Source organism: Amborella trichopoda, chromosome 5 (assembly GCF_054954075.1).
Source record: "Amborella trichopoda isolate Santa Cruz 75 chromosome 5, AtrichopodaSantaCruz75HAP2 v2.0, whole genome shotgun sequence".
Taxonomy (NCBI): domain Eukaryota; kingdom Viridiplantae; phylum Streptophyta; class Magnoliopsida; order Amborellales; family Amborellaceae; genus Amborella; species Amborella trichopoda.
Genome location: NC_142340.1, coordinates 21342550 through 21355842, shown reverse-complemented (window position 1 = coordinate 21355842; position 13293 = coordinate 21342550).

Genomic DNA, 13293 nt, shown 5'->3' with positions numbered 1-13293 from the left:
AACATAGAACATTATAGCGGGTAAATGGAACTTCTTTAAAGGGGCACATGCAAGAGGTACAAATTATTGTCGATATGGTAAAGATCACATAAGGGGTATTACGTACTAAATTTAGGGAAAATTATAAAAAAAAAAAAAACTACACTTTCTAGGCAACTTACCCCGAACCTAATTTTTTCTCTCATTTTTTTTCTCAAAAATACCGTCCAAGGGAAAAAGTTCATTTTTTTAGACGGAAATGCCATTCTTGTACACAAAATCATTTTGCACACTGACGGAGCGCACCATCACATTGCCTGAGCGCACAAGTACCGGACCGCCCTTTGCAACTGCCGGACCACCCTTTGCAACTGTCGGACCACACTTTGCAAAGCAGGACCACCCTTTGCAACTGTCGGACCACACTTTGCAAAGCAGGACCACCCTTTGCAACTGTCGGATGGCCCTTTGCAACTACCGGACCGCCCTTTGTAACTGCTGGACCGCTCTTTTCAATTGTCGGACCGCACTTTACACAGTGCCAGAGCCCTACTGCCGAACCGCACTTTGAACAGTGCTGGGGCCTTACTGCCAAGTCGAACTTTACACAGTACCGAAGCGCTACTTCCGGACCACACTTGCACGGTGTTGGAGCCCCCTATTGTTGGAGTTGGTGCTATCCAAAATCACCCACATAAGTAAATCCTATATTTTATGGGATTGATAGAGATTGATTCATATTATGAGGGATTGAGATATTCTCATATTTTATAGGATTGAGATCGATATTGATAAGTTTCCTAAAGAAAATAGAATCCAAAAAGATTAGAACTCTTGGATTTATCTCGTGGTTTTGAGATATATGTACCATCAATAAAAAGTTTCCTATTTAATATAGACTTTCTAACCTTATATATGTGAGAAATGAAAGTGTAGAGATTTCGTATGCCTTATTTGGGTCACCATATGGGAATGGTGGTTCCTCTGGAGAGAGAGGAAGCTAGAGCCTCTTGTACATAAGATGCAATTTCCTCTTAGATAGAAAAAAGCTTCATTTGGATAGAAACATTGTGATGGTATCTTCTTTAGACTTACGAATATTGAGAGGTTTATTTCTTATAGAGAAGTGGTTCCCATAGAGATTTTGGGTTGTTTCTACTTTTAGTAAGATAAAATCTTGTTTGCTCTCAAAGTTATTCTCTTCCTAGACAATAGACTAGTTATGAAATAGTAATGAGATATCGACATGGTGCTGTTTGGGAGAGCAGGTTAAAACGATTTGCTCGACTTGGATATTTTATCGAGGTTTGTTCCAAAATCTTTGATGTAATTTTTATTAGAATTATCGTGCCCATGGATGTAACCCTCTTAAGGTGAACCACGTAAATTTTTGTGTTCTTGTTATATGTGTTTCATATTTTATTTCTCATATTTTATTTTCCAAATATTAACCCATCTGGTTTAAAGCTTCCACGTGCACAACAAGTGATATCAAAGCATAACAAGTGGTATCCGAGCACTACAAGTGGAATCAGAACCTGGTTTGGGGTTATCGGTATGGCAGTAAAGGTTTCGAATGCAAAGTTCGAGGTGGAGAAATTTGATAACAAACATTATTTTTTCAGCAAGAATGATGAAAAAATTTGTTTGGCAAAAGATGAATTTATAAAGCTATCAAATAGATATTGGCATGGTGAGCAGGTGATTTTGATATCAAGGTGGAGATTGTTGGATTTGGTGCTATCCAAAATCCCCCACATAAGTAAATCCTATATTTTGTGGGATTGATTAAGATTAATTCGTGTTATGTGGGATTGAGATATTCCCATATTATATAGGATTGAGATATTCCCATATTTTATGAGATTGAGATTGATATTGATAAGTTTTCCAAAGAAAATAGAAATCCAAAAAGATTAAAACTCTTGGATTTATCTCGTGGTTTTGAGATATATGTAGCATCAATAAGAAGTTTCCTATTTACTATGGACTCCTTAATTTTATATTTGGGAAGAAAGTGCAGAGAATTTGTGTACCTTACTTGGGTCACCATATGGGAATGATGATTCTTCTAAAGAGAGAGGGAGCTAGAGTCTCCTGTGCATAATATACAATTTCCTCTTAGAGAGAAGAAAGTTTAATTTTGACAAAAACATTGTGATAGTGCCTCTTTTAAACTCCCAAAGATTGAGAGGCTTGTTTCCTGTAGAGAAACGGTTTCTATAGAGATTTTGGATTGTTTCCACTTTTAGTGAGATAAAATCTTGTTTGCTCTCAAAATTATTTCCTTCCTAGACAACGATCTAGTTATGGAATAGAGATGAGAGATCGGCATGGTGTCATTTGGGAGAGCAGGTTTAAAAAGATTTGCTCGACTTGGATATTTTGTCAAGATTTATTCCAAAATATTTGATGCAACTTTCATTGGAATAGTGAATTTCTGTTTGTTGTGCTTGTGGATGTAGCCCTTTTGGGGTGAACCATGTAAATCTTTGTATTCTTGTTGTATGCGTTTCATGCTTTATTTCTTATACTTTATTTGTCAAATATTAACTCATCGGGTTTAAAGCTTCTGTGTGCACAACAAGGGGTATCAGAGCACATCAAGTGGTATTAGAGTACGACACTATTTTGGTGGGATAGATAAGAGAGAGGGGTAAAAGTAAAGGAGGGTAGTTTAGGTTTTTTGTTTTTTGGTTGGGGGGTTTTGCATAGAAAGTATATTTTGGGGGAAAAAGTGAGAGAAAAAATTAGGTTGGGAGTAAGTTGCATATAAAGGATAGTTTTGGGGGTTTTTTTGTTATAACAATGTGGGTGTTCGGGAATATTGTCGATATATTTTGAAATATTCTAAGTTTGATTATATTCTTATTATGGACTATGATTCAATATGTCTTATGGTGTATTAGGATAGTGTGCGTCAAGGCTTCAAAATTTAACAACAAAAATTTAAATTTGGAGGGGTATACACAATAATACACATTATTTGAGAACAAATTTTGTAATTAAAGAAATGATCTAGTTGTTGATTAGAAAAAATGGCTAGATCTAGTGAAAATTGGGCATAAATTCATCCAAATATTCAAAAAATGAAAATGTGTAAGGAATATAAAAAGAAAAAAAAGAGAAAAGAAAAATGGAATCTGCACAAATTGTAGAAGAACTATAAATTACTGGTCGTAGATCAACCTTAAAATGGTCGAGAGAAAAATCCCAAAAGATTTATTGAAATAAATCGAGAGTCACGTAATGGAATTGAAATTGGATAAAAACCATAGTTAGCAAGTCTCCGTTTAAAATACGATTTTTTCCTATTACTAACTTCGAATTTTTCAAAAGATCTTAAAAAAATCGCCTTTTTTTAATGGAACCGATATAAATCCGTATTTTATTTTTAAAAAAGAAACTTTTCAAAAAAACTTCTCCCCTATAAATTTGCTCATTCATTAACTTAATATTATTGAATTTTGATTTAAAGACAAACACATTAATAGTGGAAGTAAATTAAGAACTATATTCCCCCAAAAAACTAAGATATCAAAATAATCATATATCACACAATAATAGGTAGAGTAACAAGAATAGTTACTCAATAAAAAGTCTTGTTTTTCTTAAAACCTAGAACGACCTTATGAAGACCAAGAGATTGATTTAATGATACTAAAGATTTAAGCAGCTCGGAATTCATTGTGAGATTTGAATTTGCTTACGTATTTTAAATTTTGATTAAATTTTTTATTTTTTGTTTTATTGGACCATGTATATAATATAACACTTTGAGTGGACCACTATTTTACATATTTAGATGTTTGTGTTTTATTTAAGTTAACTAATCGTATACTTAGGGTCTTTTTATTTGTTTTTATGAACAAAAATCATATACCTTAGTTTACAGTTCATGTTATTTACTAATGTAGTTTTGTTTTTAGTATTGAGGTTGTTGTTTCATTTTATGCCCCCAATAAATCTATTATATGTTTTGTGTTGTGACAAGAGAGTAAGCATTGTTGTTGGATTTATTGAGAGTTTCAACAAAAAAATAATCTAGTATTACTCTATTGACACTAAGTAAGACAGTAAAATTATTATTGAAATGGCTTTATATATGTGACTTTTTCACTCTGTTTTTATGAGCCTAAGCCCGAAATATTTGCGATTATATAGTTTACCTTATTTTGGTGATCCGTATTTTTAACCCAATTTTTTTCTCCAAATTTTTAAAATAAAACCAATTTATTACCGATATTTTGGTTTGTTGATATGTTATTATTCCTAATTTGCTAAATATGATAAAAACCCAAATTTTATAATATTTCTATTCCTAAAAAAAATAAATCTGTGATTTCATAAATCCTGCAAAAAGGAGTAGAAAGGCTCGAATGACTCATTTATACAAAGTGGTTTTTTGCTTTTTGAACATGAAAAGTGATGGGGCTTAATTGGGTAGGGCGAGCGCTATGTCCTAGGCTCAATTCCGACAAAGGGTAAGGGCTCTCTCCCTAATGACTTGGCAATTATTTAAGAAGAGAGTTGGGGCTTAATTCGTTAGTACTTACTAATTTTCAACGCTACGTTCTAGGCTCAATTTGTATAAAGGGTAAGGGCCCTCTCCCCACTGACTCAACAATTTTTTGGAGAATGGCATGGGGCTTTGGCAATAGTATTGCTGAGCCCCATGGTGAGGTCTCTGACTCCATTCTCACCGAAAGATAGGGCCCAAATCCCTACTGACTTACGACTTTTGAGAATGGTCTAGGCCTATTGCCGAGCACCATGGTGAGGTCTCTAACTCCATTCTCACCAAAGGATAGGGCCCAAATACCCATTGATTTACCACTTTCGATCAATGGCATACTTATTTTTCTATGAGTCGGGGGCCTTCTCCCTCACTGACTTACCAAAAAAAACAAAAAAAGAAAGCCCACAAAAGAAACAATGTCGAACTCGGTTGATTTTTCAAAAACCAATGGAATTTGGAAATTACTCAAGTCTAAGAGAAAATCCACCCAATTTACTATAGTGAACTAGATTACACAATGGGTGTGGTTAGCGTAAGGTGTCAACCTTAAACAATTAAAGCAAAACCCTCTCACAAACTTTGTCGAATGATATAATCTTGGTATAAAAAATTAGTACGATGGCTTAAAAATCTATTTCTAACCCTAATTATGAAATTTAAAGCTCAAAAAATGATGCATAACAATGAGATCTGTAGATACTTGAAATTTTGAAAATGGATAGTAGAGGTATTGTGTTACAAGATGTACTATTATTAGTACCTGAAATCCTTTGTTTCTTATTTGTAACCATACATCTTGATCTCATGATAAATTGGAAGGTTTTTCAAGCATCAGAATAACCTTTTCCAATGGATTTTTGAGGTGTGCTTTACTTCTACCGACTAAGCCTAGGTAACTAAGATGGTTATACCTGAAAAAGAAAAAGATGATGATTAACAGTTAGTTAGGAAGAAGAAAATTAGGGTGAAAGAGCAATAAAAATAGGTGGAAGGTGTGGGACGCCATTCCCAAGATTCAAAAGCGGTCATGGTCGAAAGAGAGTATAGGGTAGGAAATATACTTACGTCACGTGCCAAAGAAAGTGTGCAAAGTGGAGGAAGGAAGGAGTTTTCAAATTCAAAAGCAATTTCAATGGTTAAGAGAATGGAAGGGGGGGGGGAAGAAATTGTATGTGCACGTGATTGGCTAAGAGGTTATGGAAATAATGTTCATACTATAAAAGATATACCCCTAGAAAACAATAAGGTAGAAAGCTTTTTAAGCGGTAGGATGGTTTTGGAATATAACGGGAAATGGATAGAAATGAGATATCAAGAATGCCTTCTTTAAGTTTGACCAAATCTTGTAGGGATAACAAAAAGATAAGTATGCTTGGGGAAAGAGAAAAAACTTTTGAGAAGGGACATGTGGTGCCTTAGAAAGAGGTGAAAACAATTGATGTGAATAAGGGAGAGATATGCAGAGATCTCATTCTTTTCTCAAGAGAAAGTTCAAAAGGGAGGTGTTTTCGCTCAGGAAGATAAATAAGGAGTGGGTGATGAGCCTTTTGAAAACCTCAATCAGGCACTAGAAGAAGTCTTTCTTTTGACAGTAAGTTTATTCAGTCGAGAGCTTAATCCGCTTCTAAACTTCTATTGGTTTATGATGAGGAGGCTTTTACCTTTTTGTCTGGCAACTCATAAGAGGAGAGATGGTAACAATGAATAAAAGAAATATCCTCAGTTATAGGGATTGCCAATAGTGGTACTCAATGATGAAGGAGAAGTGGATCATGTGGAGATAGGAGGAGAGGTAATGGCTCTTGAGCAGGAAATTTTATCCATAACTCTCTCTTATGGAGGAGAGTTTAATAGCGGGTCTGATGGAGAGGTAGTGGGAGCTCAACTTTTACAAGTCATTCCGGCAAAGGAGGAACTGGAGGGAATGTCGGAAGATGTTGTTGGGATGGAAACATGAGAGACTGAAATAAGTGAAGCCGTCCATTCTGATAGGGATGGTACAAAGGTAGAGGGGGAAGATGCACACATGAAAGTAAGAGTATGGTGGGTATGAAGAATGATGCGATGAACAGAGAGAAGGAAAAAGATGTGGTGGCAGAAGGAATTAACAAGATTGAGGAAGATAACAAGACGGCGGAGATGTTCAATTATTTGGGAGCCTCGCTTGAGGTTACTATAGGTAAGGTTCTTCTAGTAATGAAGGAGAGGCTTTGATGAATAAGACAGTTGATGAGACGGGCAAAGATAATGGGAAGGGAAAGAAGGTGGCAGTGGGAGGTAGAAGACCTCTTAGATCTTCTTCAAGGATAGCAGCGAAATATATAAGCAGGCTGAATTCAAGGATTCAAATCCCAAAGAATTCGAGGGAGGAAGTGGTGAGCGTTAGTAGTAGTGAAGATAACACTACATCAGGTGATAGTGGGGTGGTGAAGGAGGGCGGGCCACCGTCAATTTTTTCTTATGAAAAGCTCTTAGCTGGAATGTGAGGGGGCTTGGGGGGATGTGTTGTAATGTTATTGGTAAGACAGCACAAACCAGAAATTATGATATTGCATGACCTCTTTAAGCCAACTATTTTTAGTGTTAGGGAGATGAGTGGAGGATCGTTTGGTTTGATGGGGTTGAAGCTATTTGGAAGTCTTGGGGTCTTTGGGTAGTTTGGGATTTCTCTTGTTTGTCCTGTGTGAAAGTATTTGAAAGGGATCATTTTGAGGATGTTGTGTTTTTGAAGTACAAAGTGAGATGTCCAAGCGACTTTTGTTTAATGTATATGATCCTCCTACTATTGCTTTAAAAGAGTCTCTTTTAAATGATATTTCTTCTTTGACAACTCTTTAAATCTACCATGGTGTATAAGAGGTGATTTTAATATGATCCGGTGCCTAGATGAGATTACATCAAATAGTTTAATCAATTCATCAATGAGACTGTTCAACAATTTTATTCTTCAAAATGAGTTGATTGATATATCAATTAATGACACAAAATTTACTTGGTCAAACAATTGTGTTAATAAATGGATCATAAGCAAAATAGATAGATTTTTTATTTATGAAAGATGGAAGGAGATTTTCCTCTAGCAGGTGTTATTGCTCTCACTAAGCTTTCATCATATCATATCCCCTTTTGTTGCTTACTGAAAATTCTTTTAAAAGGCCAAAGCCTTTTGGAATGGAAAAAATGTGGTTAGGGGAAAAAGAGGTGGTGGAAATGATTAAGAGAACATGGGCTAATACTATTGTACCTGTTTAGTATGGGTTTCAAGTCCATAAAAAGTTGGTTAAATCAAACATAAATTGTTGCAGTAGAGAAAAGAAAACAATTTTACAATTAAAAATTTAGTTGATGAGTGTTTGAGGGGTTTGATCATATTGAGACTTCTATTTAGAATAGAGGTCATATCTTGTTAAAGGAAGAGAAGGAGACACATGAACTAATGTGTGAGTTGTCCAAGAGTTTGAGAATTGAAGAGGTTTATTAGAAGCAAAGATCTAAAGCTAAATGGTTGAGAGAGGGCGATGCAAATACAAAAAAAATTTATGCGATTGCAAACTTGAGAAAGAGACAAAATGATATATCAGGAATTGCAAGGGGTAGATGAAAATAATAGAGGCATGGGAGATGGAATTTGTGAAGCATTTTCAGGGGGTATTTTCTAGCAAAATGTCGTTTAAGGTGAAGTATCAGGGAGTGAATATTAGAAAATTATCTGATGAGATAGTTCATAATCTTGAGAGGTAGGTCACTAAAAAGGAGTTAAAGGACAAAGTTTTTGCATTGCCATGAGACAAGGCACCGATGCCATATGGTTTTCCTTTAATTTGTTTCCAAATGTTTTGGAATAACATTAAATTGGATCTTATGCTTATGGTACAAGAATTCTTTCAGAGAGGTATTATTCATAAGCGGATAAATTCTATGTTTATTGTTTTGATTCCAAAGCTTGCAAGTATATCAGGAATTTCTAATGTGCATTCTATTAGTTTGTTAACTAGCATTTATAAGATTATTGCAAAAATTCTGGCAGAAAGGTTAAAGGCAGTGCTTCATCATGTGATTACTTATGGCATTCTGATTACACAATAATACTTTCATTCAATGAAGTTAAGCACAGAACCATGAGTAGTACTGAAATTGGATATGGAGAAAGTCTATGATAGGGTTGAATGGGATGTATTGATAGAGATTATGAGATGCATGGGATTTTTAGAGAAATGGTGATCATGGATTAAGGGGTGTATTTCCAGTGCTCATTTCTCAGTATTCGTGAATGGAAATCCTAAAGGATTCTTTGGTGCCATTAGGGGACTGCTCCAAAAAGATCATTTACCTCCTTTTTGTTTACCTTGACGGTAGAAGCTTTTAGCTTGATAGTTTCGAATGTGGTTGCTCAACATTGGTTTAGAGGTTTTTCGATTGCTAATAATTCTGAGTTGGTTGCATCACACTTATAGTATGCAAATGAAACTTTGTTATTTTGTAGGGCAAATATGGAAGAAGTTCAGAATATAAACAGAATGATGCAATGTTGTGAGATTGCTAATGCGGTTGAAGGTTTTTCAGAAAAACTTCTATAGTTAGGTGGGATGTTCACAAGATATGATGGAAGTTTTGGCTGAGGTGATGAAATGTAAGGCGGATACTTTTCCTATTAAGCATTCAGGAATTCCTATCTCTAATTCAAAGTTGCCTAAGCCAGTTTGGGACCCAATGGTGCAAAGAGCTCATACAAAACTTGATTTGTAGAAACCAAACATTTATCTTTATGAGGTAGGTTAACTTTGATCCTAGAATCTTTTTCCAATTTGCCAATATATATGATGTCTTTGCTGGTTATGTTGACTTTGATATGTAATCATTTGGAGCAGTTGATGATGAATTTTCTTTGGGGTTCTTATGGTGATGGTCGAAAATACTATTTAATTAATTAGGATAAAGTGTGTAAAACAAAAAAAGATAGGGGGATGTGTATTAGGAGGGTGAAGGTAGTTAACCATGCTTTGTTGGCAAAATGGTGGTGGCATTATAGAACATGTGGGGATCATTTTTGGTGTGAAGTTTTGGGTACTAAATATGGTATTGACTTTAACATGCAAATAGTGGGTAGTGGGAGAAGGAGTGGTGATTGCTCATATGTATAGAAATGGATATTGGGCACTAGACCACTAGTTATAAAAAGTTTGAGGTGGATTCTCAAAAATGGAACATCCATTCCTTTTTGGCACAACAGGTGGGTAGAAGGGGACGCTCTAGAGTATCGATATCCAGAGCTTTATGAATTGTCAACTTGTAAAGAGGGAACAACAGCTGATATGGTGGAAGTGAATGAGGGAAGGTCACATTGGAAATTTTGTTTGTCTCACAACTATGTGCCAGATTTTGTGATTCAGTAGTATGCAGCACTTGTGGATCTTCTTGAGGGTTATCATATTACTCAGACAATGGAAGATGAATTGATATGTGATGCTAAGAATGATGGGTGATTCAGTATTCGATATGCTTATGAGTTATTATTTTATGACAGACTATGGTGGAATTGGGCTTCTATGCACAATATCTAGAAATGGCTAGTACCTTTGAAAGTACGAAGTCTTTTATGGATATTATTTCAAGGCAAAGTTTTAATGGTGGATATTCTAATCAGAAGGAGTCGAGTGATGGTGAATGTGTGTATGTTGTGTAAAGAAGACGCTGAATGTGGTGATCATTTGTTTCTCCATTGTTCATTTTCTTATAACATTTGTTGTTCGTTATTTCAGATTCTTGGGGTTTCTATAGTTATGCTGGAGTCTCATGCTCATATTTTGGATAAGTGGGATTTTATTAATTTTTATGGGGTGGGGAGAGAGAGATATGGCAGATTGCAAAGGCGGTGGTATTGTGAGAGAAATATGGAAGAAAAGAAATAAGAGGGTCTTTGAAGGAAGAATATTGGAGATGGGTGTGGTGAAGAGAAGAATAATTCAAACTATTTGGAGTTGGCTATCTGCCACAAAAGAGGGCTTTGGTGTGTTTGAGATTGATGTTGCAATTAATCTTTCTAATCTTGTGGGACAAAGAGTGATTAAAGTTTGTCCAAAAAGTGTATGGTGTCCGCCATTACCTGATACAATCAAGCTGAACTGTGATGGCAGTTCACATGGGAATCATGGTGCATTAGGTTATGGTGGGTTGGTCAGGAACTCTAATGGGGAAGTTCTTTTATGCTATGGTGGATCTTGTGGGACAACAACCGCAAATGCTGCGGAGATAGAGGTTGCATTTCAAGGTGTGTGTATTTTGTTTCAACGATTTACGAAGTATCCATGTATTGTTGAAGGATCACCATGGAAGTTGAGAAGTAAGTGGATGGAAATTAGGGACATAAGCAATCAAAGGATGATAAATTTCCAGCATGTATTTAGAGAGGCGAATGAGTTGACTGATCATCTTGCAAACGAAGGAGTTGAGATGGATGCTTTATTGATTTCTGAAGATTTTATTTTATTTTATTTGGATTTTCTATTTTTTGGTTTACCATGTATATGTGTAACAATTTTGAGTTAAAAATAGAAAAAGACAAAAAAAAAGATTGAATCTATGAACAAAGGAGAGTCCCTCTTGAACCATGTCACTCAAATATTTGCTGATCTAGTAGGGTGGTGGTCTACGTTCTCACATTGAAATGTGATTGTAGTTGGCCCTTTGTCTCTGCAGTATGTTCCCACTCTATGCTTCTTGTTTGGAGTTTAATTGAAATGTTCAACGAAAAAACCAAATATTAAAAATACTATATTAAAAAACCAATTTACAAAAATAAAATTTTTGTATATATCCCTATTAGATATCTCTAATTTTTTATATTTTACATCCATATCCTTCTTAAAATAATTTTTAATTTTTTCAAAATACCTCCGATTCAAAATTTTCTATTTCGAACTAGAGTTTTTTTCTCTAAGGGGATTGTATACAATGAGACAATTTACTCTTTATATAAGGAGGTCACAATTATTTACAACCATCCGATGTGAAATCGGATAGCTTGGTTGTTCACAAAGTTTGATAAAATTTCTTTTGAACTTTGAGTTTAGTGAATGAAATAAATACAACCACTCAATTTCACATCCAATGATGCTCAAGATTACTTGTGATCACCTGGTGTAAAAGATAAATGGTCTCATTATCAAGATTGTATACAATGAGACTATTTACTTTTTATACAGGGAGGTCACAATTACTTACAACCATCCGAAGTGAAATCGGATAGCTTGGGTGTGTCACAAAGTTTGAGAAAATTTCTTTTGAATTTTGAGTTTAGTCAATGAAATAAATACAGCCACTCAATTTCACATCCAAGGGTCAAAATTACTTGTGACCACCTGGTTCAAAAGATGAATGGTCTCATTATATTTTTTATATACTTTTCCACAAGAAGAAATGTTGTTGTAAACTCTGAATTGGATCACTTGTCCTTTCAATGAAAGGCCTTTGCGAAACTTCAATATTTGGATTGGGTAATTATCTTTTGTTTAGTTAAATATTGATCCAGAAAGTCACCTCGCCACGAAACAAGCGCTTTAAAAAGGCGGGAGTACAATGTACTCTCTTTGGAACAAATTATAAACATTATCTAATAAAAAAATTATGTAGATTAAAATTCAAAATATATTAGTTAAAAAATAATCTCTAGTGATTCAAAAGTGAATCCCAAATTTTAATCTAAACCAATCCCATGTGAGAGCAAGTGTACAATATGCACTTGCAGGAGCATAATATAATAAAAATTAGCACGTAGAAAAGCAAAAGAGTACAGGTGTGCATTTGATGTCATTAAACGGACCACTAGACGCCTCCTCTCCCAATTTGATTTTTTCATCGTGTTCTCCTCCTATATGTGGACATTGTAAATTGTTTTTAGAAAGAATTTTATATAAAATCTTAATTTTTGATATCATTTCATGATAGACCATCTTTCCATTTTTCTTTCAAACTGGCATAAAGAAATCTTTAAAGATTTCATCATACCCCATCATCTCTTATCTCCCTCTTTTATTGACTTTTGATCATAAAAATTAATCCTAAAAAATCTTTTTATACCATTTCAACCCCAAAATATTTTTAATAGATAAAAAGAGAAAAAAAAGTAAAAAAAAATTTTGGGTTGAAATAGTATAAAAAGATTTGTTAGAGCTAATTTTTATGGTAAAAAATCAATAAAAGAGGGAGATAAGAGATGAGGGGGTACGGTGAAAACTTTAGGGGTTTCTTATACCGCTAGAAAGAAAAACAGAATGAAATTCTACCATGAAATATTATGAGAAATTATGGTTTTATGTGAAAATTTTCCTAGTTTTTATTTTGGATAATTCAAAAGGAGAGTCACACCCTATCTTTTTTTACAAATGAATTAGGAGTTAACTTTTTTTTAATATATAATTAGGATTGAAAACCACAATGTGATAATTAGATACGGGGGTGCTACCACCACAACGCAATCCCTTTCCCAGCATATTGTAAATTGTTTCCACATCCAAAATGTATATCACCAAAAATTATTATAAAGAACAAATGATGAAGTTTCTATAAGGCCTAGGTTTTATGAAAACCAACACCTTAAATCCTCGTTTGGAAGCACTTCCGGCCACATAAATCTCCATGTTGGCTATGAAATTAATTTCCAACATCGACAATAAAATTTGAAACTCAAAAAATCGTACAGAACTTGTGGATCTTTGAACACTTAATTTTATGGCAAAAAGATGATCTAGATAATTTGTTAAAATATACACTATTTTTTGGAATTTGAAATCCTATTT